This window comes from Felis catus, chromosome C2 (assembly GCF_018350175.1).
Source record: "Felis catus isolate Fca126 chromosome C2, F.catus_Fca126_mat1.0, whole genome shotgun sequence".
NCBI lineage: Eukaryota > Metazoa > Chordata > Mammalia > Carnivora > Felidae > Felis > Felis catus.
Genome location: NC_058376.1, coordinates 69182341 through 69203702, shown reverse-complemented (window position 1 = coordinate 69203702; position 21362 = coordinate 69182341). Strand labels below are relative to the sequence as shown.

The 21362-nt window shown below is 43.1% G+C and overlaps 1 protein-coding gene across 6 annotated transcripts in view; it reads left to right on the top strand.

Annotated features, from left to right (window-relative positions):
* Window positions 1-21362, top strand: part of MYLK (myosin light chain kinase) — a 210017-nt gene that overhangs the window by 32975 nt on the left and 155680 nt on the right.

Below are 21362 nucleotides of genomic sequence, written 5' to 3'. Positions count from 1 at the left end.
GCTAGCAGAGATGGGAATAGTGAGTGTTACTGACCTGATGCCCTCAGAGAAGGAAGAGGTAAGGTGGTGTGGGCCTGGAGTGGCGTTGGGCTTTGAGCAGGAGTTGCTAGTTATAAAAGACTGAGCAGGGTTACCCACTGAGTGTGGTCAGTGGTTCTCTGCCTCCAGGGCATGTTACTCTTCACTGCTGCAGCCACTAGACCCTGCCTGCAGCGGACCTCTCCCTCCAGGTGCTAGGGTGCATCCTGTTCTAGATGCCTATTCTGCACAAACCGGTCCTGGTGTCTGTCACAGCCGCCTCGGGAATCTCTGCTCTTCAGTACCTGGGCTCTGGCAGAATCTCTTATGAGTGAATGACTTTTTAAAATTAAGCTTCTTCTCGGGGCGCCTGGGTGGCGCAGTCGGTTAAGCAGGTTAAGCATCCGACTTCAGCCAGGTCACGATCTCACGGTCCATGAGTTCGAGCCCCGCGTCGGGCTCTGGGCTGATGGCTCAGAGCCTGGAGCCTGTTTCTGATTCTGTGTCTCCCTCTCTCTCTGCCCCTCCCCCGTTCAAGCTCTGTCTCTCTCTGTCCCAAAAATAAATAAACGTTGAAAAAAAAACTAAAAAAATAAAATAAAATAAAATTAAGCTTCTTCTCAGGTCCAGGCTGGTGCCCATCGCAGCAGGCATGAACCGCCCCCCCGCCCCCCGTAGTGGCAGTCCCTAAGAGCTCCATCCACTCCCCTCTTTAAAGTTGCCACCACCAGCTCGAGTCCTAAAGCCTGGCATGGAAAGTGCCGGGATGTCCCAGCTTCTTCAGCTCAGGGCACAAGGACCCTCCCATCACTTCAGGGAAACACCGTGGACACCAGGATGTGAGAAAGTTATAAAGGTTTGCTTCCTGCTGCCTTCTGAAGCTGGTAATTAGAAGTTGGTTCAAACTTGTACTTTTTGGTCGTATTCCTGAAAGAGAGAAATTTGTTGCTACCCTGCCCTCACTTCCTTGTTATACCTATATTTAGGCCAAGGATTTAATGAATGTTTTCCTCCAATAAAGCCCCTCTTTCTATTGAGAAGATTTGGTTGACATGAAGGTAGGACCATAGGTGCTCCTGGGGCTTATATCTTTCGAGAAGCTCCAAACTATGAGATGTTCAGTTCTGTAGGTCTCAGTACCTCCCATCCATTAGGGCTTTTGCTCTTTATGGCTGACCCATTACCAATTCCCTTTGCCCTTGAAGCTACTGTAGAGGCTTTCTTTGCAGCTAGAGGTGGCTCAGTGACACATTCTGGCTGAAGTTGGCTAGGAAACTTCTGGGAAAGCTCTTGCTTTTCATTCTTTTTTTTTTTTTTAACAGGTTCATTTTATTATTATTATTATTTTGTGCATATGTCCACACCAGAGCAGGAGAGGGGCAGAGGAAGAGGGAGAGAGGATCCCAAGCAGGCTCCAGGCCCAGTGCAGAACCCAAAGTGGGGCTTGATTTCATGACCATGAGATCATGACCTGAGCCAAAAATCAAGAATCGGATACTTAACCAACTGAGTCGCCCAGGCGCCCTATTATTATTATTATCATTATTATCATTATTAGTTTGCTTTTCTGATTAAAAAAAATCACTGGTGCTCTCATGTTCCACCTTTCTCTGCCTCCTGCCTTGAATGCAAGTATAATGCCTGATGCTCAGCAGCCATATTGAAACCATGAGGCAACAAATCAGAACACTGAGGATTGGTTGGGTTGGGCATAGGATGGGGATACAGCGGTGGGGGAGCATAATGACCAGCAACTAAGAGACAAAAAGTCCCAAGGCTTAAACACTTTATTAGATAGGATCTTTGACTGTGGTTATTCACACAAGAAATTTTACAGAAACATATTCCTAACTGATAAACACCCAATGATGCATGTGGAGATACTCTGTCTTTAACTGATGGGAATAAATAAGGAAGAAGACATAGCACAGAGAAGAACTAAAAAACTCCTTCAGATCAAAGAAAGACAAATAGTGTATGATCTCTCTTACATGTGGAATCTAAAAAAAAGAAAAAAAAAAAAAACCCAAACTCATAGATACAGAGAACAGATTGGTGGTTGGCAGAGGTGGGGATGGGGTGTGGGCAAAATGGGTAAAGGCAGAAATGTACAAAGTTACAGTTATAAAATAAATAAGTCATGGAGATGTCACATACAGCATGGTGACTATAGTTAACAGTACTGTATTGTATATTTAAAAGTTGCTAAGAGACTAATCTTAAAAGTTCTCATCACAAGAAAAAAAAATTATAACCGTGTGTCATGATGGATGTTAACTAGATTTACTGTGGTGATCATTTCACAATATATACTTATATCCAACCATTGGGTTATATACCTGAAATTAACCTAATATTGTAGGTCAACTATATTGCAATAAAAAAGGGATAAAAAACCTCTTTAGATCCTTACCAAATTGACCAGTAGTGATGAGAGTACCTTATTCTGAGTTGAAGGTGTCCCTGCAGTTAACAGCATTCTAGAAGAATTCATTCCTTCCTGACTGTAGCCTTTGGCCTGAACTGACAGGGTCTAGGATCTATGAGAGGAAGTCAGTCATATGCATTTAGGAGGTAAGTTAATATCATTTAACTGTTAATGACATTTTCTATAATATCATTCTAGAAAACCACTATTCAATCAGGGTCTACTGAGTAGGCCAAACCTGCCTACCTTTTAAAAAATTTTCTTGGCTCTGTCAACTGGAGACTATATTTTCGGAAACTCGTAAAGCTCTGGATCTCTATCTCTTCAGTACTACCTTTAGATCCCGGCACTGAGCCCACATTCTAGAAACCGTGGCTCCTTCATCTGGCTGTACCCTCACCTCACAGCAGGGCATCTGTCTGCCCCAGGGATGTGCCCACTAGAGCCACACCATCCCCCGTGTTCTGAGCACCCAGGCACCCAGGGTTCTCTACCCAATGACCCTGACCCCACTCCAATGCCTGTGTAGGCCTCTTCCCGTGAGAAGGCCTGCTGGGCCTGAATGGGGTGGTCAAGGGGAAGCTGCTTGCTTGGGGGAACAAGTCCGTAGACGAAACTCAGATGTGGGGCTCTGTTGTCCGCCCACGTGCATGGGGGACCCCCACAGCACAGGCTGCCGCGAGGGTGAGAACAGTAGTATCCCGGACTGTGCTGCTGGTGGTGAACCTCTCCGGGACCCCAGGCGCGGGGGCCTCCTTGGGCAGATAGCCAGGGCCCCACCAGTGCCAGGGGCTGACGGGAACCCTTCCAGCTGTCCTGTTGCCCATACAGGCAGCTGAAGTGCCGATGGACTGCTTCCCCCAGCACAGAGTCAAATATGAAAGGAGCAAGCTGGTGGGGAAATATACTGAAATTACTGGAGATTTCTTCCCCTTCGCCCTGGAATTCATTCTTACCAGAAAAAGCAAACATGGTGATAAGCCCTGGCTGTGCCGTGAATCAAATGAGCTGATACTTCAGTGCCTCTTGAGAAGTCCGGCCCAAGTGAGGCTTTCATCCAAACTGAGGGTCTCTGTGTTTACTGAAGTGGGCTTCCAAATGAAGAGCCAGCCTGGCCTCATCAAGGCATGTTTATATTTAAGTCATGGAGGGTGGAGGAAGGGAACGGAGAAGACCTGACCCACAAAAGCATGAATAATTCCTCAGTTTTCCACTTTAGCAATGGTAGTATCCAGCCCACATAAACTTCTTCCCAGTTTACTTCTTTTGGGTTTTTTTTTTATTAATTTTTTTGAATGTTTATTTTTGAGAGAGAGAGAGAGAGAGAGAGCACGCATGAGTGGGGGAGGGGCAGAGAGAGAGGGAGACACAGAATCTGAAGCAGGCTCCAGGCTCCGAGCTGTCAGCACAGAGCCCGACACGGGGCTCGAACTCACAAGCCGTGAGATCATGACCTGAGCCAAAGTCGGACACTCAATTGGCTGAGCCACCCAGGCACCCCCCTTTTATTTAATTTAAATTTTAGTTAACATACAGTGCAGTATTGGTTTCAGGAGTGTAATTCAGTGATTTATCACTTACATACAACACCAAGTGCCCTTCTTATACCCATCACCCATCTAGCCCATCCCCCACCCACATCCCTCCATCAATCCTGTTTCTTCTCTTTTTATGGTTAAGAGTCTCTTGTGGTTTGTTTCCCTCTCTTTTCTTCCCCCCCCCTTCCTATATGTTCAACTGCTTTGTTTTTAAATTCCACATTTCCACATGTGAGTGAAATCGTGTAGTATTTGTCTTTCTCTGATTGACTTATTTCACTGGGCATAATACCTTCTAGTTCCATCCACATCACTGCAAATGGCAAGGTTTCAGTCTTTTTTTTTTTTAATGTTTGTTTATTTTCGAAAGAGAGAGAGAGTGTGAGCAGGGGAGGGGCAGAGAGAGAGGGAGACACAGAAACCGAAGCAGGCTCCAGGCTCTGAGCTATCAGAACAGAGCCTGATGCGGGGCTCGAACTCACGAACTGTGAGATCATGACCTGAGCCAAAGTCAGATGCTTAACTGACTGAACCACCCAGGAACCCCAAGACTTCATTCTTTTTGATGGCTGAGTAATATTCTATTGTGTATGTGTACACACACACACACACACACACACACACACACACACACACACACACTACATCTTCTTTATCCATTCATCAGTCCATGGAAATTTGGGCTCTCTCCATAGTTTGGCTATTGTTGATAGTGCTGCTATAGACATCGGGGTGCATGTTCTCATGCAAATCTGTATCTTTGTATCCTTTGGGTAAATACCTGATAGAATCATTGCTGGATTGTAGTTCAGTTCTAACTCAGAAGTGCTTAACCACTTTGAGAAATTTGAAGGAAGTACCTGCTTTGTTCTGTGCTTTCTGTGCTTAGGAATGTTGATGTAGTTCTGGAGACAAATGTGTGTATATAAAACAGTAGGATATGACAGTGTATAATTAGAGGCTTGAAATAGTTCAACAAATTGCCCGTACTGTAGGAATTGAGAGGAGATTAAGGCAAAGTTTGCAGTGGCTTGGAAACCTGTTTCTGACCCCTGGGCTTCCAGTTTGTCCTTCCACAGTGCAGGTCTGACCGTGCACCCCCTGCTGCGTGTCCCTGAGCCTTGTGTACAGCTCTTCAGCACTGCCTTAAAGGCCTTTGCCACCAGCTCCTAGGTCTCCAGCACTGTCCTGCTCTCCTCCCTTCCTCCTCCTAACATAGCCAGCCCTAGCCCTGCTCACCCAGCCCACAGCACACATAACGGAGACTTCGTTCTGCTTTCACTTTTATGGAGAAAGGATAAATAAGGAAAATATTTTATCTTCCCTGTCAATCTGGGGTTAGGAATGGGGCAGAGTGTGAAAGGAAGGGAGGTAGCATTTGTTGATACCCTGTGGGGCGTGTAAAATGTCAGCCCCATTTTTTTTTTTTTTTTATAGAGGAAGAACTGGGGCCTCAGAGCAATTATAAAACTTGTTACGGTGATGTCAGTAAGTTATGGAGGCAGTACTTTTGGGTCTAAATATGGCATTTCTCATACTATATGATGCCATCCCTGTCACATGTCTCATCTGGTTTTTTGAACTCAGTGACTGTTTCTTATTCATCTTTGTGCCCCAGGAGTAACACAGTGCCTGGCACATGATAGGTGCTCAGTAAATGTTTGGTTCCCCCAAGAACCAAGTTGGTGGGGCCTAAGACTCTAGACTTCTTGCCAACTCAAGTTCATAGGGATTTTGTCTTATGTTTCTTATAGGGTCTTATCTCCCCTTATCCCATCCCAGTCCCTGTCTGGCCCTTCTAGACCCCTCACTGTTCACCCACACCCCTGCGTCCCTGCTCCTTTCCTTTCCTCAGGCCGTGCCTCTATCAAGAATGCCCTTTCTTGGGGCACCGGGGTGGCTCAGCCAGTTAAGTGTCAGACTCTTGGTTTCAGCTCAGGTCAGGATCTCACAGTTCGTGGGTTCGAGCCCTGCTGTGTCAGACTCTGCCCTGACGACAATGTGGAGCCTGCTTGGGATTCTCTGTTTCCCTCTCTCTGCCCCTCCCCCACTCGCTCTCTCGCTCTCTCTCAAAATAAATAAACATTAAAAAAAAACCTCTTTCTTCTCTTCTCCATCTCATCCGGAATAGGAGTCCAAATTAAATTCTGCCTCCTTCAGGCTACTCTCCTTAAGTATGCTTTCTTTGTAAAGCATCTTATTAGAGTACAGAAGAACTGTGGCCATAGGATGTGGAATATTCCCAATAATCACATAAAAGCATTCGTGAGTAATAACCACAGGAAAGAGTTGTCTTCTTTGGCCTTTTAAAAATGTATTATTTGTTAATCATATTTCTGCTTATAACCTTGTTATAGAGAAAACAATTGTTTAATTGTTCAACTGTGAAAAATTCAAACAATGTAAGCAAGTTCCCTGTCTTGACCCTTACTTCTGTTCTCCAGAGGTAATCACTGTCAACAATGAGGGCATCCTTCCAGAAATGTTCTATGCACATAGAAGCGTGTATCTGCATTTGCTTTTATATTTACCAATGGGCCCATGTATGCATACCTATCTGCAACTTGGTCTTTTGACTTCACATCTTTTGGCATTTATTTTTCACATTAGCACATAGATCTACCTCACAGATCTAAACATGAACTTTCTAATACTCACTTGCTCCCTCTCTGAATTTCTGTAATGCTCACATGTATGATTCATCTTTACCTTTATCAATTTACAGTTTTATCAGTTATTGTTTATTGTCTTTTGTTTCCTCAGCGAGAATGAGTTGCCCAAGGTCTAGAGCGATATTATCCAGTAGGGTGGCCACTAGCCACATGTGGCTATTTCAGTTTAGGTTAAGATTAATTAAAATTAAATAAAATTTAAAATTCAGTTCCTCAGCCACTGCAATCACATTTTAAGTGCTCAGTATGCACACAGAGCTACTAGCTACTTTGTTGGGCCACACAGATTATTGAACATTTCTGTCATTGCAGAAAGTGCTGTTCGACAGGGCTGGTCGAGACCACTCTTACATTTAATTCAGTTCCCATAAACCAGAGACCCAGAGCCAGAAGAGATCTTAAAAATAGTTGTTCCTAAATGAATAAATAAATAAAAATAGTTGTTCCATTTACATTAGAGATAAGACATTAAATTCTTGAGCATTTATTTAGGGCATAAGATTCATTCGAAGAAAAATGTAATCTCTTCATGAAAGAATCTCTGTCTTCCATTTTCATTGAAGAAGGGTAATCTTACTATCTAGCAGACTTGAACATGCTCCCAAAGGTTCCCTGGCTGTCCATTTCAGGTGGCTCAGAAATTCTCAGGGCAAGGAGGCTGGCAGAGGGCTGCCAGGTGTTACCGAGTTCCTGTAGTGTTCCACGGAAAGGCAGCAGAATGGGGCAAGTACGCTCAAACTACCGTTGTCAGCACGTAGCCGCTTCGGGTTCAAAATGTCAGAACTGAACAGACTTATTGACTTCTCCTCCCCCCAAACATGCCATTGAAATGAACAGATAGGGTTAAAAAGAGAATGAATTCTGAGCCGTACTGAGAACAGGGGTGGGAATGTGAGTGGGTGAGGGATTTTCTTGGGATTGCATGGAAGGCTGTATCAGCACCTCCCGCCATAGCAGATGAGTGGTGAGGCTTCAGCAGTGAGAGCCACGTATGTAAAGTAAAACCATGCAGAGATTAGGAGTGGGCTGTAGGACAGAGGTCAGGGTGACTAAAGGATGTTTTACTTAATATCCATACAGAGAAAACTAAAGTTCTTAGTATGGATATTAGGATCTCAGAAGAATGTCTTTTTACTTTGCCTGCAGGTGAAATGGTTGGATGTGCTATCTGTCTAGTTGCTCTGTGCCCGAACTTTCTAAGTAAAGCCTGCCAGTAGGTGTGCCCCACTCAGGAGCACTGAGCTCACAGGCCCCTCATCTAGGGAGACAGGACTATACCCAAGGAATGGAAAACCCACACCAGCCACCTACATTTGGAAACTAGTTCTTCAGTTATAGATTGTGAACAGTTCATTCATGGCCACCAGATGTTTGAAGAAAATATTTATACAATAGAATATTGTTATCAAAAAAAAATTGCCCTGTTTTTAAAGTCAACCCATAGACAAAGCTCAAAAGTGTTAGTTATAGTCACAGAATAGGAAGTAAACTCCGTGAGCTCTGCAATGCCAAAAGTAAAGGGATCATGAGTGGTAAGATAGGGGCAGGAAAAGAGAGGAAGAGAAAACTCTAAGGACACTAATGTCCTCATCTGACATTACTTCTTATCTGAGAAGTGAGGAGATACCATCTAAAGCAGATGGATCAAAAAATAAGTTTGAGGGGTGCCTAGGTAGCTCAGCCAGTTAAGTGACTGACTTTGGTTCAGGTCATGATCTCGTGGTTTGTGAGTTCAAGCCCCATGTCGGGCTCTGTGCTGACAGCTCAGAGCCTGGAGTCTGCTTCAGATTCTGTGTCTCCCTCTTTCTCTGCCCCTCCCCCATTCGTGCTCTGTCTCTCTTTCAAAAATAAATAAACATTAAAAAAAAAACAAAAAAAAATAAGTTTGAGTATATGACTTAAAACCATAATACCAGAGGTAAAAAATGGTCAGCCAGTTGGCCATATTCGGCACACAGACCTTTTGTGTTTGGCCAGCGGTGTTCTCAAAAACTTTGAGCTAAGATTTACAAATGGAAAGCTTACACATCCAATTCATTTCTGAATGGCTTTGTTCAAAAAGTAAGCTTTGGCAATGCTTCCACGTAGCAGCATTTGGGCAGTGGGTGTTACCACCTGCATCCAAGGGTGTCTTTGCCAGGTTGCTACAGTCCTCCCCATCCCTAGCCATGTCCCAGCACATGGACAAGAGTCTGTTGCCAGTTGTGACTTTGCCTTTTCCCTAGCCACGTTCGTGCTAATAGTGGGAGAGCAAAAGGTAGGCAGGGAGGGGCCCTCATGACACTTCTTGTCCACCCACTCCCTGTGCTTGTGTGTTCTGACCAGACTCTACAGGCATTTGAGTTTGTGATCTTGTCATCAATGTCCAATAGAAGATCTAACAGTCAAAACAAGACTGGCAAGGGGGAGGCAGTGTAAGTCAGTGAAATTCCTCATCATTCCATATCTGGAAAGTGATAGTATTGCAAGGAGGGGAAAGAGCGAAGGGGAAAGAAAACTTTTTGCCCTCAACTTTCACCTTTTATCTTATATATGTTCATATTGCTTGAATTTTTAAACAATAGGTAGGAATTACTTCTGAAGTTTCTAAAAACTACAATGAAATTGCCTAGGTATATCTATCTGAGCTCAGTGTCCAGATTCCACTTAATAAATGGTCATAGATGAATACACAATTTATATCAAAAGAAACAGGTAGGGGTGTCTGGGTGGCTCAGTCAGTTAAGCATCTGACTTCGCTTAGGTCCTCATCTCACAGCTTGTGGGTTCAAGCCCTGCATTGGACTCTGTGCTGACAGTTCAGAACCTGGAGCCTGCTTCGGATTCTGTCTCCCTGTCTCTCTGCCCCTCTCCCACTCACACTCTGTCTCTCTCTCTCTCAAAAATAAGTAATTTATTTATTTAAAATTTTTTTTTAATTTAATGTTTATTTTTTTGAGGTGGAGGGAGGGGCAGAGAGAGACAGAGACAACAGAATCTGAAGCAAGCTCCAGGGTCTGAGCTGTTAGCACAGAGCCTAACGCAGGGCTTGAAATCACGAGCCATGAGATCATGACCTGAGTCAAAGTCAGATGCTTAACTGATTGAGCCACCCAAGTGCCCCAAAAATAAATAAACATTTGAAAACAATTAAAAAAAATCGTGTCTTTATTTTTTAAATTTCACAGTGGTAGTTTACCTATCAGGGAGAAATAGAGAAGGCTGGTGCTATCTGGATGCATCTGTCTCCTTACTAGGGAGGCTTTTAGGCACCTATTATTTTAACATGTTTCCAATTATCTTGACTTGAAATGGAAGCAAGATTCTGTGGCAAAATGAGCCATGAGAGATGGAGAGACCAAATTAGGCTCTTCTTACTCTGTGTGCTCACGGTGGCCCAAAGGGCAAGGTATGAAGTGCCAGGTTTGGCATTCATCAGTGCAGAGGCATAGGAGACATCAGTGTGGCCTGGCATAGATAGTTTCTGCAGGACCCAAGATGTTCACATTCCTTATAACATGCAACTTCCTTCCAACTTTAAATTAATAACTGAGATGCTACTTTTTAAAAAGTTGGCAAACATAAGTTGAGTTTCTTCTGTGCCCTGGACACCAGGACTACACAGAAAAATAGAATGTGATCCCCATGATCAGCAGTCTTGCAACTAATGGATTATCAATTTTGGTTACAGAAAATTAGACTTCTCCTCTCTGAAGCCTCTTCCAGCTCACTGTGTTCTTTTCCATTGCCACGTTCTAAAAGGGTTATATTATGCACTCTGCAATTTAGAATGTAATTAGATGATTAACATAACATGTTTGGAAAGAACACTGGACTTGGGTTCTCATTTCTATGAAGTTGCCTTAAAACTTTCAACAAACCACTCAACCTCCCTGAGTCTCAGATCCCTTCGTATCAGATCACGAGTTTGGTGTCCATTAGGCCCTTTGCGATCTGAAATTCAATGATTTGTATACTGTCATGTGTGTTCCCTACTTCATATATCAATTTTTAAAAAACACACCTCAGTCCCACCTCCTGGTAAGTGCCGAGTAAAGAAGGATTATTTGTTTGGCCTCTGGATTTTCTGAATTTTAATCACTTACATCATTAAAGTAATGTTCTGCTTTTATTTATGGTAGACTTCAAGTGTTTGGAGTTGATTCATTTAACTAATGTTTATTGAGCACTTTACTATGAGTCAGGGACTGTGTTAGTTTAGAACAGGAAGGGTTTAAGGAGGCTAGACCCTCATTTGTGAAGATTATAGTGTTTGGGATCTACAAATCAGATTGGGAGTTGGATCAAATAATCTTGACAGTTGTTCCCATCTTTAACATTTTATTATTTTATTCCATTCCAACAACTTGGTTTGGAGTTTTCTTTGTATTTTGTTTTGATCATGTCTTATTTTTTAGTTAAGATATAATGACATATAGCATATTAGTTTCAGGTACACAACATAATGATTCAATATTTGTGTATATTGCAAAATGATCACTACAGTAGGATTAGTTAACATCCATCACCATAAATAGTTACAACATTCCTTTTCTTGTGATGAGAACTTCTAAGATCCACTCTTCCTAACAACTTTCAAATATATAATATGGTATTATTAACTATGGTCACCATTCTATACATTACCTCCTGTGACTTACTTATTTTATAACTGGAAGTTTGCCTTCACCCATTTCACCCACCTCCCACCCCCTGCCTCTGGCAACCACCAGTCTGTCCTCTGTACCTGTGAACTCGTTTTTAGATTCTACATATAAGTGAGATCATATGGTATTTGTCTTTCTCTGCCTGACTTACTTCACTTAGCATAATGCCTTCAGGGTCTGTCTATGTTTTCACAAATGACAGGATTTCCTTTTTTATAGCTGGATGATATTCTCATATATGAGAATATATATATATGTGTGTGTATACATATATGTATACACACACATATATAGTATCTTCCCAGTAGAGTCTGGACCCCACAAGAGTGCTGTCCAGATTCTACTCTGCTGCTACCAGGGAGGCCATCCTGCTTCTGGCCAGTTATTGTCTCCTCCCTTCTGAAGTCACCGGAGGTTTTCTCACATTGTATATCTTTGGCTTTATGTGCTTGTCACTGGAATGAGAGCCCCTTGAGGGTGATTTCCTACTCGTTTTGGTGCTCTCCACAGGATCTAGGACGGTGCCCTGCCCATGGTAGGTTTTCAGGTTTCAGTAAGGCCTGAGTGGATTGTGGCTAACAAGGATGGATTTAAATACACTGGGGCACTGGAGTCACCTTGGTGATGCCCAGATGCCATCCTTTGCAACATCTTTGCTTGGCGATTTGCTGGTTATCATGGGGAGCTGGCTTCTCTTAGGACCAGGGTGACAGTAGGAGGGCTGGGCTGGCATTCAGGTGCCTGGGTCTTTACTTCTAAGTCTCTCTGGCCCCTGAGCTTTAGTTTCCTCATCTATGAATGAGGAGATAAGACCAAATGACTCTCATGCTTCTTCCTGCTGTAATAGTCCATGATTCCATCAAAATAAAATTTAAGTGAGGTTTTAGGGTAGAGACCTAGTGGTTTCACTAGTGTGTCCGGTGTTCCATGAAGCTTTGACACTCAGGAAGGACGACTCCAATGGCTGGTGTACAGGTTAATTTAGTTCAGCAAACAGTAGTTATAGGTAGGATGTATACCTGGGATAAAAACATGACAGAGAGGACCAAGAGACTTTCCCTACATTCAAGGGATTCACATTCTCAAATCGCTGAGGCTGTGAATCTGCCCCTCCACGCCTACTCTCTACACACACCAGCCTTGAATGCCGGGATGCTGTCTGGGAAGGTAAGAAGTGAATTCTGATGTTGCATGTCAGACCTGAGAGCTCCTTCAAGTTTGAGCTCTGTGCCCTGCCCCTGCTCAAGAGCACATTGAAATGAAAGGGAGGGGGTGGGGGCTCAGTGACAGTGATTAGACACCTGTGTCCTCCTGACAGAGCTGTCTGAGTGGTGGTAAGGATGATGCCTCATTTTTTTCTCATCTGGTGGCGCACTGAGTCCCTGAGTGACTCCTAAGAGATGCAGGTCCATCCCTCTCAGAAGACTCCAGCAGGGTTTGGGGCAGGCCAAGGCAGCATGAGTAAGGTGGGGCCTGTTGGGTGCTGGTGTTTGAGATGGCAGGCACAGGCTTGGGAGGCAGGGCTGCCTGTGAAATGTGAAGGACTTGGCAAGCTCAGCCCCAAACCCTGGGAAGCCTGACAGGGGAGTAAAAAATGAGACTGGGAGAGTTGGAGCCAGGAAGGCAAGGAAAAGCAAATCAAATCTGGATCCTGATTTAAAAGGCATTAGGCTGAGCAGAGCCGGGCACCTGAGCATACTTTCCACAGCCTGTCATGCAGGGCTTGCATCATCCGTGAGCAGTGAGGGGAGGTTGAGGCCGTGGGGACTGGTTCCCCCGGCTGCAGCCCCCACAAGCAGGCCGCTCAGAGGCAGACACCACTCCATGGAATACCAGAGGGCAGGGTGACCTGCCAAGGTTAAGTCCAGGAAGGAGAGGGGAGACACTGGTCTCTGGAAATGGTGAACATAATGGCCCAGTGCCGGTCAGCCACACACACATATAACCAGTGCTGGCACTTGACTAATGACTTACTTGGGGCAAAGCTCTTTTATAATAAAGTCAGGTCAGCCACCACTACACTTCTACCTGCTCATTTCCAGCCAAGGTATGGTTATTGGAAGCTTGGGGTGAAATCTGGACATCTAGGTGCCTGAGTCATTGATGGAGACACTGTGTAGAGTGGTTTCTTACAAGGGGTCCATCAGAACCCACTGGGGCACTTGAAGTCTCCCACACCTTATCCCAAGGGGGTGAGACCAAGAAATTTGCATCTGAACACATTCACATCCCATACAGGTTATTCTTTAAGCCGCCAAAGGGAGACCATTGGAAGCAAAGGTCATGACCTCAGGCTTTGCTTCATGTTGGGGAGCATGTGGGAATGGCCAAAGCAGTGGAAAAGGAGGTACAATCTTCCTTCTGGGAATGATGTATCTGACAATTGAGGAGGTGTTCTCTCTCTTTTTTTAAAAAAATGTTTATTCATTTTTGAGACAGAAAGAGCACAAGCTGGGGAGCTGCAAAGAGAGAAGGGGACATCCGAAAAAGCAGGCTCTGCACTGACAGCAGAGGGCCTGACGTGGGCCTCGAACTCACGAACCATGAGATCATGATCTGAACTGAAGTCAGATAGATGCTCAACCAACTGAGCCACCCAGGCTCTGTGAGAAGATGTTCTCTTAATTGATGGGCTGCGCAAGCACATGGTTGACTCATATAGATCAGTGGTTCTCACTGTACCTGCTTATCCACATGTATATACATTTAGTACATAAGCAGATACAGAGCATATCTGTGCCTTATACATAAAAAGGAAGATTTTTGCCTCTCCTCCCTAAACCCTGGGGTGTACCCTCATACAAGATTAAGTTTTATAATGGTTAGAATCTTCGACTGGGATGGAGTTAAGGGATCAGAAAAGAGCAAAGGGAAAATATGGGGTAAGAATAGCACACAGAGATGAGTGCTCTACAGTTTGTGTAGTTGCAAAAGATGGGCTACTAATTTGACTATAAGCTTCCTAAAAATCATGATCAGGTGCAAGAACCATTTTGTCCTCAAAAAGTAAACCAGTTTCAGGGTGCATGTGTGGCTTAGTCGGCGAAGCATCTGACTCTTGATTTCAGCTCGGGTCATGATCTCATGGTTCGTGAATTCAAGCCCCATGTTGAGCTCTGCACTGGCAATGCAGAGCCTGCTTGGGGTTCTCTCTCTCCCTCTCTCTTTGCCCCTCCCTCCCTCCCTCTCTCTTGCTCTCTCTCAAAATAAATAAATAAGCATTTAAAAAAAAAGTAAACTAGTTGCTCAGGAGGTGCCATCACAGGACATAAGTAGTAGGGGGTCTCAAGATGGTGTGTGCCTATGGATATGTACGTACTTATCCTTGTGCAAATAAGGGGAGCGATCTAGATTTTTAAAGCAGTGAGAGATGCTATTTGGGCAGAAGAATAGAGGACCCTGGCTCTGTCACAGTCCTCTCTCCTCTGATTCTCTCCTAAAACTCACCATGGTCATCTGCCCTGCCTTTTCCCAAACTGGCTCACCTGTTTTTCTTCACCTCATCTCCTTTGTGGCCCTGAGATCTCTCTGTTCTACATTCCGTCATGCTCCCTGAACCTCTCAGTGCCCCCAGTCAGGTGAGAAGTGTGGCCTCCAGAGGTAGAAGTTGGGGGGCGGGGGGCGGTAAGTAGACAGAACTCCTGCTGTGGCTGAAGGCCATCAGTGCCTCTGGGAGGCCTAGTTCACCTTGACTTCTTCTTCAGGAAGAAGTGGCCAGCCCTGTGCTCATAAGCATGTGCTTGCCAAGGCTCAAATGGTCATAAAATGTCAGGGCAGGACACAGAGAACCTCAGTGCATACCTTGTGCACTGGGGCCGTGCGAGGAGTAGAAAGACCATGGGCTTTGCAGCCAGGACATCTGGGTTTGAATTTCTTCTACTTAGTTCTCTAAGCTTCACAGATGAGCTGGGAATAATAATTCCCATTTCACAGCATGATTGGGAGGGAGGGTTGATACAATAGAAGTGTGCCAGCACATAGTTGTTGCCTAATAAAATGATAGGCATTATACCAGTAATATGATCAGGATCACTGGTCTGCCATAACACCACTCTAAAAGTCTTGTTCTAAGAATGTTTTAAAGTAAAAATATAGTATGCTATTTAAGAACATTTAGGAAAGCAAAAGTAGAAAAAAGCTTAAAACTACTTACTCATCGTTCCACCTTGCTATATTATAATTTTGTTTGATGGTTCTTGTGTTTCTTTGTTAAGCTGGGGGTTTCTTTTGTTGTCAAGATAGGGATAACTATAGGATTTATAGGGGCAGGGGCCAGACTTGATTTTGAATTCAGTCCCATCCTTTTGTAGCTGTAACCTTGGGTAATTTGCTTAGTTACTCTGGAAGTCACTTTCCTATCTGTAAATAGGAATACTACTACCCATATTGTGGCATTGTTTAAAGAAAGTATATTTGCTGCATATGTCATATAAATAAGTGCTTAATCACTGATAGTCATAATTAAAATCATTCATACTGTTTTGTACCCTGCTTTTTTCACCCAACACTTCGTTCTTCAAATCACTGTCCACATAATTTTAATGGTTAATATTCCATTAAATTCGACATACTACCATTTACTGAGACATTTCTCTACTGGTGGTTATTTAGATTATTTTTAATATTTCCTTTTACAAATTAAATTCTGATGAACATCTTTATATGAGGCTTTCAATGCCATATCCTGGGTTAGCTTGGTTTATAGCAGGGGGATTCGTGGAAGAAAGGCTTTGGGCATTTTTAAGTTCAAATGCTTTCCATTAGGCCAGTCTTCAGCTGGCACTGGCATCAGTGAGGGATGAGACAGCCCCAGTCTTTAGGACCCATCTGCTCCTGCATCTGCGTTGTGCACACTCTGTCCTCGTGGCATGCCCTTCCGCCAGCATCTTCCTGCCTCACCTCTCAGTCTGGTTCTTCCCCGTCCCTGCCACACTTCTCTCCGAGCCAGAATCCTTCATTGGGCCTCAGTCTGCAACTGTCCTCTGGCTTCACCTCCTGGTGCTGGCTTCCCAGTCCTGGTTAATTTGTCAATTTATTAATTTATATCGTTAATTTATTCAGTCACAAAAGAAGGACATGGTGCTCAATTATGCTCTCAAGAATACTCCTGTGGGAGTTGGGGAAGGGGCACTGGTGAAAAATCTTGTCAAAAGACTAGGTGGTATTGGAATAGCTTTTTGATATCTGGAACCTTCTTGCCTGTGATCCTGTTACTCCCCTGAAAGGCTACAGTGGAAAAAGCATGAATTTAGAGACCTTGTACAAATAACTTACCTGCTTTGACCTTCATTTTCCTTACCTGTAAAATTAGCATAGTAATGCGGACCTTCCAGGTCTATTGGGAGGATTAAGTGAAATGATGTGCAGAGTGAGGTCAAACGTCCATCCCCTCCATCCTGTGTAGCAGGAGGAAGAGTGGAAGGCCTTGGAAGGCCTGTGCTGTGGTCTTTGTGACCCTGCAAAAGTGTTAGAACCCCAGCCTGACCTGCTTGTACGTTGCTTAGGAGAGGAGCTGAGAAGTGACAGGAAAAAGGTTTCGTGTGCAGTTCATGAGTTAAGAGAATATCACTTAATTGTGGGCTTGATGGAAAACATTATGTGAGGTTGGTTTAGATCTTTCCAGAGGTCTGCCAGCAACCTCAGAAGTGGAGCCTTATTGAAAACAGCTGGGGAGGAGGTTGGCGCCCAGCCTCTCCCTGCTTTTCCATGCCCCAGAGCTGTCTTGCTCTGTGGACAGAGCTCAGCCCCAGGACTCTGCCAAGGGCCCTGGCAGCCTCAGCTGGGGACAGGCGGTGGCTCTGCCCAGCTGCAGACTCCAGCTTAAAGGTTGAAACCAGTTAAACCAGAGAGGATTTGGCTAGGACTGCCAGTTAGTATTTCTTTCAGGGCTTGGAGTTAACCACTGACTTGAGTCCTTGCAGGATGAGTTAACTATTGTGAGGTTCTCTGGGCAGAGGCGAGGGCTGCCTGCTGGGCGAGTGGCACATGGACTCCATTGTCCTTTGAAGTCCTCTGAGCTGTCCTGCTGGGCTCCAGCTAGGGAATGAGGACGCTGTTCCAGGCACCCATGTGGAAGCCCCCCCCCCCCCCCCCCCCACCGCTGTGAAGGGCCTTCCATGGAGCATGCTGCCTGCTCTGCTACAGCCAGAGCCCATTTGGTCTCATTCCAAATGGTCACCAGCCATGCTGACTTCAGCCGAATTTTCATAAAGGATGGGGTGTCATTCTCTCAGCCTTCCTTTCTGAGGGGACTCACAGCTAGTCTCTTTTTTTATTTAGTCTCATCAAAGTGTGCTCCTAGCAAATTTGCATAATTTGAACCTAAGTTGTTCAACTTTTTTGGTTCTTTGAAAGTAGAATATATTCATTGTAAAAGTAAAAATTGAAAATACAGAAAACATGGAAAAGCAAATAATCCCACCACTAGAGATAATAGCTTTTACATTTTTGTAGATTTCCTGCTAATTTTTTTCTTTTATAACAGGAAGAAAGTATGTGGTTATTAAATGACATCTTATCCATATTAAAAAACTATAGTTTGTAAGCTCCCTTTTTACTTATTATTTAATGAACATTTTGTTACATGCCTCAAGATTATAATTTTTAGCAATGTATATAGTATTTTACCTTCTTGTTGTATTGTAATTATTTTAAATAGACTGTATTAGGCTTTGGATTTCTAGTATTTAATCTTTCAAATAACTTAAACTTACATCCATTTTCCAGGACATCTTTGAGAATTCCTAAGGCAGATAATAGACTTAGTGAATCTTGTTGAGTCTTTTGATGGCTATTTCCAAACTGTTAAGGTAGCCATATGCAATCAGCATGACTATGCTAATCTTATAAGAAAAATGAAGATCAGATTATTACCCTCACATCAGTAACCTTTAAAAATTTAACTTTCCCCGACTCTCATAAGTATTAGTAATCACTTTAATTATTAACACACTTTAATCAAAGATATTACATTTTATTTTACATTTGCTTGCTGTCTTTAAATTAAACATTTCTGGGGCACCTGGGTGGCGCAGTCGGTTAAGCGTCCGACTTCAGCCAGGTCACGATCTCACGGTCCGGGAGTTCGAGCCCCGCGTCGGGCTCTGGGCTGATGGCTCAGAGCCTGGAGCCTGTTTCCGATTCTGTGTCTCCCTCTCTCTCTGCCCCTCCCCCGTTCATGCTCTGTCTCTCTCTGTCCAAAAAATAAATAAACGTTGAAAAAAAAATTAAATTAAACATTTCTTTGTATATTTGGCTGCCTCATGAACTTCTTGGTAATATCCTTTACTTTTCCCATTATGTGTTCTTTTTATTTAGACATATAGACATTTTATATATGAAGAATCTCCACCTTTGTATTCTGTATATAATTTAGATATTTTTAGTTTGATTACCTTTTAATTTTGGTCATGGCTTTACTTTTGTACAAAGGTTTAAATTTATGTAGTCACATATCTTAAATTTTTTTTCAATATATGAAGTTCATTGTCAACTTGGTTTCCATACAACACCCAGTGCTCATCCCAAAAGGTGCCCTTCTCAATACCCATCACCCACCCTCCCGTCCCTCCCACCCCTCATCAACCCTCAGTTTGTTCTCAGTTTTTTTTTTTTTTAATTTTTTTTTTCAACGTTTATTTATTTTTGGGACAGAGAGAGAGCATGAATGGGGGAGGGGCAGAGAGAGAGGGAGACACAGAATCGGAAACAGGCTCCAGGCTCTGAGCCATCAGCCCAGAGCCTGACGCGGGGCTCGAACTCACGGACCGTGAGATCGTGACCTGGCTGAAGTCGGACGCTTAACCGACTGCACCACCCAGGCGCCCCTGTTTGTTCTCAGTTCTCAGTCTCTTATGCTTTGGCTCTCTTCCACTCTAACCTCTTTTTTTTTTTTTTTTTTCCTTTCCCTCCCCCATGGATTTCTGTTAAGTTTCTCAGGATCCACATAAGAGTGAAACCATATGGTATCTGTCTTTCTCTGTATGGCTTATTTCACTTAGCATAACACTCTCTAGTTCCATCCACGTTGCTACAAAGGGCCATATTTCATTCTTTCTCATTGCCACGTAGTACTCCATTGTATATATAAACCACAATTTCTTTATCCATTCATCAGTTGGTGGACATTTAGGCTCTTTCCATAATTTGGCTATTGTTGAGAGTGCTGCTATAAACATTGGGGTACAGGTGTCCCTATGCATCAGCACTCCTGTATCCCTTGGGTAAATTCCTAGCAGTGCTATTGCTGGGTCATAGGGTGGGTCTATTTTTAATTTTTTGAGGAACCTCCACACTGTTTTCCAGAGTGTCTGCACCAATTTGCATTCCCACCAACAGTGCAAGAGGGTTCCTGTTTCTCCTCATCCTCTCCAGCATCTATAGTCTCCTGATTTGTTCATTTTGGCCACTCTGACTGGCATGAGGTGATATCTGAGTGTGGTTTTGATTTGTATTTCCCTGATGAGGAGTGATGTTGAGCATTCTTAAATTTTTTTTTTAACGTTTATTCATTGTTTTGAGAGACAGAGAGAGCCAGAGCATGAGCGGAGGAGGGGCAGAGAGAGAGGGAGACATAGAATCCAAAGCAGGCTCCAGGCTCTGAGCTGTCGCACAGAGCCCGATGCGGGGCTCAAACCCACAAACTGTGAGATCATGACCTGAGCCGAAGTCGGACGCTTAACTGACTGAGCCACCCAGGCACCCTTGTAGTTACATACCTTTATGGGTTCTGCCGTTAGTGTCAAGCTTGGGATCTCTAAGATTATATCTGCATTTCTTTTCTTTTTTTTTACTTTTAATATTTTATTTCAACCAAAATGGATGTTTCTATGTATAGTGTGAGGCAGGGATCTGACTAAGATTTTTTTCAAGTCATCCATATTTAATAATCCAATTTTTCCCATTAATTTGAAGCCACTTTTATCATATACTAAAGTCTCATGTATAAAATTTGTTTTAGGATTTTCTGGACTGTTTTACTAACCACTATGTATACTCTTGTATCAGAACCAAAATGGTTTTAATTATTATAGCTTTTTAACATTTCCATCTCTAATAGCATAATCCCACTGATTACTTTGAAACCAAGGGCAAAGTACTTTTCATTATTGATTCAAAACATACGTTGTTTAGAAAGTTTTGAAACTGTCATTATATGGGAACTTTGCACTTACTAAGTTTATTCCTAGATGAAGTGTGTGTGTGTGTGTGTGTGTGTGTGTGTGTGTGTGTACTTTTTCTAACTGGTAATAGTTACTACATATGAAAACAGTCTTACTTTTTGAGTAGTTAGTTTATAACAGGATAAAGCCAATATCAGAGATATATGTGTAGACTTTAATGCTTTTATTATTGAACAAAAAAATACTAAAAATTAATGAACCATGCTTTCAACTCATAAAATCAAAGAATAGAACAAACTGAAGAAAAACAGAAGCAAGATATTTATATAGAAGAAGTAAGTTCATTATGAAGTAGGAAAATGATATTAATTAATAAATTTAAGGACTATTCTTGGAAATATGACATAGGTAAACCTAACCAGGCCAACCAAAGAAAAACACAAAATGTAGAAATGAGACTCTAACCACTGATCTGGAGTTGACAAAAATGACATTTTCATGTTTAACTTTGATAATACACTTGAAAATCTTGAAAGAAACAGATTTTTCGAAGAAAATAGGAGCTGCCAAAATTGACTAAAAAAGAAATTGAAAACGTGAAAAGTTTCGTGGAAGAAACTGGAAAGGTTGAGGAAATACATCCTGAAAAGATGCTAGACCAGATAGTTTCGCGAGTGAGTTTATGAAACCCTTCAAGGAATGCATCATTCTAAGCTCTGTATTTGTAGCACAAAGGTTATTTATGTTACAAATGGAATATTTCTTTCATGTCCTCTCTCACCTTAATGCATCCAGTTCCATTAAATTCTTAGAAAACTGGGACTTGGGTTGGAAGGTATCCCTGACTGACAACATCCCAGCCAGATGGTTCTCTAGCCTCCTTATGGACGCTTGTGCAGGTGAGGATCTACCATGTTACATTTATGTTATCCCTCCTT